This window comes from Lathyrus oleraceus, chromosome 1 (genome assembly GCF_024323335.1).
Source record: "Lathyrus oleraceus cultivar Zhongwan6 chromosome 1, CAAS_Psat_ZW6_1.0, whole genome shotgun sequence".
Classification (NCBI taxonomy): Eukaryota; Viridiplantae; Streptophyta; class Magnoliopsida; order Fabales; family Fabaceae; genus Lathyrus; species Lathyrus oleraceus.
This window is the reverse complement of record NC_066579.1, coordinates 360,610,295-360,616,323: the sequence shown is the minus strand read 5'-3', so window position 1 is coordinate 360,616,323 and position 6,029 is coordinate 360,610,295. Positions and strand designations below refer to the sequence as shown.

The 6,029-nt window shown below is 38.7% G+C and overlaps 1 pseudogene; it reads right to left on the bottom strand.

The window, feature by feature from the left end:
* Positions 1-4,197: 4,197 nt before the first annotated feature.
* Positions 4,198-5,716, bottom strand: LOC127106898 (cyclin-A2-3-like; annotated as a pseudogene).
* Positions 5,717-6,029: the final 313 nt, after the last annotated feature.

Below are 6,029 nucleotides of genomic sequence, written 5' to 3'. Positions count from 1 at the left end.
CAACATCCTTATTCTGCTGGAGATAAAAATGGTCGGGTAATAATCACCAACCTCTCTGGGGAATAACCACGAGATCTGCTGGGGAAAAACACTCCGCAGCGGATGGTGAACAAAAACCGAGTGCTAAAGAATTCCGTCGGGGACCGAAGAGAAATTGCGCCTACCTCTCGGGGAGGACCAATAGTGCTACACACTTAGGGCTTACTGCTTTCGAACCACTGATGATATTCCTTTTAAATGAAACTGATTTCTTAAAATTCATGCTTTTATATGTTTAAGAAAAATGATTTTGATTAAAAACTTTAATTTCAAAAATGATCATAATAAAATTTAAAACTATTTGCTGAAATAAGTAAGAGTAGAAACAATTGGATAAAAGCTCAACTTTATTTAATAGAATGGTAGTCTGTAAATGACAAGACTCCATAGATCTTTACAAAGTTGAAAATGGTAATTTACATGGAAAAGGGTTACATTGAATACAATGATCACTAATCCTTCCACCAACTCTTGACGTCCACTGGGCTTTTGGCCGCTACTGGGGTGATGTATCACCGTCGACCGTTGTGCTCAACAAAGTCTTCAAAACTGAAGATCAGCAGGATGTAGTTACTTGCCATAATCCCTAATTTTTGCATAAATTTCACCAAGGTGGGGTACTCAATTTATCGAGATGATTCTTCTGTTTTATGTCTCTAACTTTTGCCTGGATCGCCCTTTCGGGTTTTCAATCCACCGGGACGCTCATTTTTGCCTAAGTCGCCCTTTTGGGTTTTCAAATTAGCGAGCTGTTCTTTTCTTTTTAGGCGAAGTATTTCTTGACTGCATCTGTGTTCACAGGACGAGTGAACTCTTCACCATCCATAGTTGTAAGAATCAAAGCACCGCCTGAAAAGGCTCTCTTAACAACATATGGGCCTTCATAATTAGGAGTCCATTTGCCCCCAGAGTCTGGTTTGAACGATAAAATCTTCTTAAGCACAAGGTCACCTTCTCTGAATACGCGAGGTCTGACCTTCTTATCAAAAGCTTTCTTCATTCTCTGCTGATATAACTGACCATGACACATGGCAATCAATCTCTTTTCCTCGATTAAATTCAGCTGATCAAACCTGGTCTGACACCATTTAGCCTTAGTCAACTTGGCTTCCATGAGCACATGCAATGAAGGGATCTCAACCTCTACGGAGTAATGCTTCCATACCATAAACAAGAGAGAAAGGGGTTTCCCCTGTTGAAGTGCGGATGAATGTACGATACCCGTGCAAAGCAAATGGGAGCATATCATGCCAATCCTTATATGTTACAACCATCTTCTGAATAATCTTCTTGATGTTCTTGTTTACAGCTTTAACAACCCCATTGATCTTAGGTCTGTAGGGAGAAGAATTATGATGTGCAATCTTAAAATCTTTGCAAAGAGCTTCCACCATATTGTTATTCAAGTTTGATCCATTATCAGTAATGATCTTACTTGGCACACCATAACGACATATGATCTGATTCTTAATAAACCTTACAACAACTTGCTTGGTTACATTCCCATATGATGTCGCTTCAACCCTGTTGTACCTCGGAAAAAATGAGAATACAACCTAGCGAAGCGCAACCGCACGCTCGCAATGATGGACTAAACAGATTCGCCACCGAACTTTAGTTATTCATAAAAAGGAAATGGGAAATATCGATAAAACCCAAGAAATAACGATAATGATTATGGCCGTCGCAACCAAATCAGGGTTCGGGAGTCGATTACGCAAGGGGAAGGTATTATCACCCCTCACGTTCGTTGTACTCAACGATAACCGTTAAGTTAGTTTTGCGCGTTAGTGTTAGTTTGAAATGTTAGGCTTTCTCAAGTTATTAGGTGGGAAAGAAAGAGTATAAGAGAGAAGAATGTTTTTGGATTTTTAACGAAGGGGACTAAACCTAAGTTTTTTATTAATGGGCCTGAAAAGATTTACAAATCTTGCTCCTACGTATCTCCGGGTGCAATAGAGAACTCAAGGCTTCCGTAGTTCTGGGTAGAAAATGTTTATTTGTTGGTCGATTTTAGCGAAAGCTACTTTGTGTCAATCAATGAATGAGTGGAGAAACATTGCTTTGCATTGTCTTGAAACAAAGTAACTTTCATTTGAGAAAGGGTTTAAGGGTCAATCGCACAGCGGCGAGAAAAGAATTTGATTGGTTTGATGTGTTTTGATTAATGGCGAGAACTTGGATAGGTGAGATATCCATCTCGAATCCTAGTCTCAAGAGTGTGTGGTATCCACCACGTTCCATTTCCATCTTATTTGCAAAAAGGTTTGATATATTTATGTGTCTTTGAGATTTGATTGAGAAAAGGGTTTAAAGAAACCGCATTGACAATTTTGAATGATAGAGAGAGCTAAGATAGGCGAGATATCCATCTCGAATCCTAGTCTCAGGAGTGCGTGGTATCCACCACATTCCATTTCCATCTTTATTGAAAAGTGTTAAATAGAAATTAAGTATTTTTGAGTTTTATTATGAAAATGACTTGACGTTGGATCAAGCATTTGATGAGTGATTGAGAAAGATTTGAATGAAGGTTTGAAAGAAATGGAATAGATAGATTTGTATGATGGCGAGGGTTAAGACAGGCTAGACATCCATCTCGAACCCTAGTCTCAGGAGTGCGTGGTATCCACCACGTTCCATTTCCACCCTTATTGAAAAGTGTTTGATAAGCATTATGTATTTTGAGTCTTTATTGTGAAAATGACTTGACGTTGGATCAAGCATTTGATGGGCGATTGAGAGAGATTCGAATGAAGGTTTGGAATAAATGGAATGGATAGAAATGTATTAATTTGTTTATTGAGAAAATACTCGACGTTGGATCGAGTCATTATTTTGAACTTTTGGAAATGGTTGATTTTACTCTTGCATTAGTAGTTAGCTAAACAGTCAAACAAATAAGGAAATAAAATGGTAAAATTATTACACATCATAGGAGTGGGGGTACATGTTTGTCGAATGGGTATTCAAAGTAATGACATAATTAAATCGGGACAAAATAAATCAACGAGCAATGAATGAGTGTAAGTGCAAGAGAACCGTCTCACTGTAAGAATGCCCAAGAGTAAGCTGTGTGAGGTTGGCGACGATGCTTAAAAGAAAATCGACTTACAAGGGTGTGGAGGTGAGAAAATTACAACTAAGTAATGTGCTCAAAACCGATTTATGCATCATGATAAACATTGGATGATCATGTGCGACAAATCGAAACGCGATGAAATTCTATCGCTATATCGATAAAATAATTATGGATAAACAACATAAGAGCGGCTGAATCCATAAATTAAAATCGATGTTTAAACAATAAATTAAATTAAGGGCAATCATTAAAATCAACAAGGGTCGGAAAAAATGAGAATAAAGCATAAAAGATCAAAAATAAATAAAAAGTGAACATAGCGAAATATTTAGAAAGTGAGTTGCACAAGGTAATGGTTGAGTATTCAATCATTTAGTCAATCCAAAAATATAGGAAGCAAAAAAATCAAAAGTAGAAAAATGAAGGAAATTATGCTCAAAATCCTGAAGTGGAACAAACTAGTTTTGAACTCAAGACTAGTGGGAAACAGGTTGGCGCTTCAACCACTCAGCCATGAACCATCACTTGTCGAAATTGAACTAATGGTGGTATATGGACGAAACTGGGACCGTAGCCCAAACAAAGGCCCAATCCTAAAACTGGTGGTAGTGGTCTATCCCAACTCGGGTCAGAGGGTCCAATTGCAAATTCTTCGGCCGAATACAAAAAACAAAGAGAAATTGAAGGAAAACCAAAAGTCCCTACAGCCTAGCCGCGTGGTTGTGTTGGTTTGTGCAAGAAAAATTAAAAGGGCAATCAATGCACGGGGGACACGAAAAGACAAGACATTAATCAGGGCATAAATGTTTGGAGAATCATGAAAATGAACAACGTTTGCATCAATTCAAAAACCACAGGTTATTTAAAAGGAAATGCAATAAATATATCAGTGTAAACTTTGGAAAAACGAAAGAACAGGAAGACCAAAAGAAATACCCGTCTCCCCCTTATCTCACTCAAAAAATCGCTCACAGAGAGACCCACAAACCAAATTTCAACAACGAGGGTAGACAAATGCATTTGCCATTTACCGATTTTTATGAAACATAATAATAAATCGAACCTAAACAACCACAAAAGGGAAACAAAAACAATCATTTGCAGATATGTTAAAAACGTGTGGAAGAGAGGAACTACATACATTCACAAGTCTAAAAATGAAGTGACGAAGAGGCGAGAAATATGCTGGATCGGGATGTTTCGGAAGCGAGAAAGCAGGTATGTGATTCCCTCTTCTTATTTCTTCTTCGAGTCACTTTCTTCTTCCAAGTGGTTCACGAGTTGGGCTTGGTGAGGGTTCGCTGTTTCGCCTTCTCGCCATCGAAAGATTATTAGGGTTCTTTGTTTTCGAATCCCTCTTATATATGACTAATAATTCCTTCTTTCCTTCTGTTGTTAGCTTCTTCGGAGTGGTGGAACGCATTCGTACGGAAGATGCTTGGGAATTTTTGTCCTCTTCCAGCTTGTGGTCCCTCTCGATCCTTTCCATCTCCAAAAACTTTACTGTTGGTAAGAAGTAGTTTCACCACTGTAAACTAACTTAAAATCACACTGATTTTGTGTGTTGTATTGTAGCAACTTCGACGTGGATTGAGGTTAAAGGACAATCATTTCTATTCAGTTGTAGATCTTGTAATGCAAGAACCGTGCTTTCAAATCCGATGCTTTGTAAGAAGCAATAGTGTTCGAGAGTTGGATTCCATGGGTGGTTTGACTGATCTAATGTCCATCGTGCGAGAAACACGACAGATGCAACAATCATCAAAGGAAGGAAATTTAAGAAACCATAGCTCATCAATGTTAGTTCTGCCAAGTAATTCGCCAAGTACTCCAACTCAATGCTTGGTCTCTTGTAAGAAGCTTGTGTCGCTCGAAGAAATCTCATGAGAAAAGTTTTTGTGGTAGGAGCAAATAGTTGATATGCAAGGGACTTCAACACTAGAGGCTCCATCTGTAGTACCTGCTCTTTTGTGTATGTGTGGTCTGTGATGAAGCAAAAGTCTTCAACATGGGGGGCGTTAATTCCTTCGTACTTTGAGGCTATTAGCATGCAAGTGATGCCGAGCAACCGAAGTTTATGTCTTTTGATGAAACTTCTTTGGGAGAAACCAATCCATGACATACACATCAAGGTAAAGAGTGTTTGCTTGCAATTTGTATCCCTCTGAAGCCTCTATATGCTAATCAAACAAGTATCCCGTGCATGCTTGGAGTGATATCTCGCTGTACTATTTCCATTAAGTTAGGATTAGGCATTCTCGACAGCTCAGCAACACGCATGTTGTCGCATATATCAGCAGCATAGAGGCTTTCTTGACCGCAACAGTTTGTGATGCTTTCTTTTCTTAGCCTAATTTTCAGTTGGATTTAAATAGCTCCGATAAGTTTTATCACAGGGAACATTAGTGACATCATGAAGAATTGCCCTATTCTCGTGATCGTTCTCGGCATCTTGTGCTGGTAGAAAGCATCATCACTGTTTCCAGTAACCATGTTCTCAGAATCTGCTACCGCAGAACTAGCTGGAATTCTGCAGAAGAGATTGAGAAGACAGTTGAGGCGATATGAGGCGCGGCGAAATTGCATTTTCTTCATAGCTCACAAACCTAAGGTTGGATCAAGAAAATAATGGTTTATGGTGTACCCTGCAGGTTTGCTTCTTCCTAACTTTTGGTATGTGAAAATATCTTCACTTGACTTATGTTCCTTCCTTTCACCATTTTCACGAATTACCTTGGTAACTTTTTGCCATTGTGTGATCTGTTCCGTAGGTTCATAACCATATTTGCGAGCGACTCATCACTGCTGAATTTGCTTGGATATGACCTTATTGTTTTGCTTTTCCTTACTACAATAGTGAATATGAAACGAGAATAACTCATTGCCATGCCCCCCTTCCTTTTTTTTC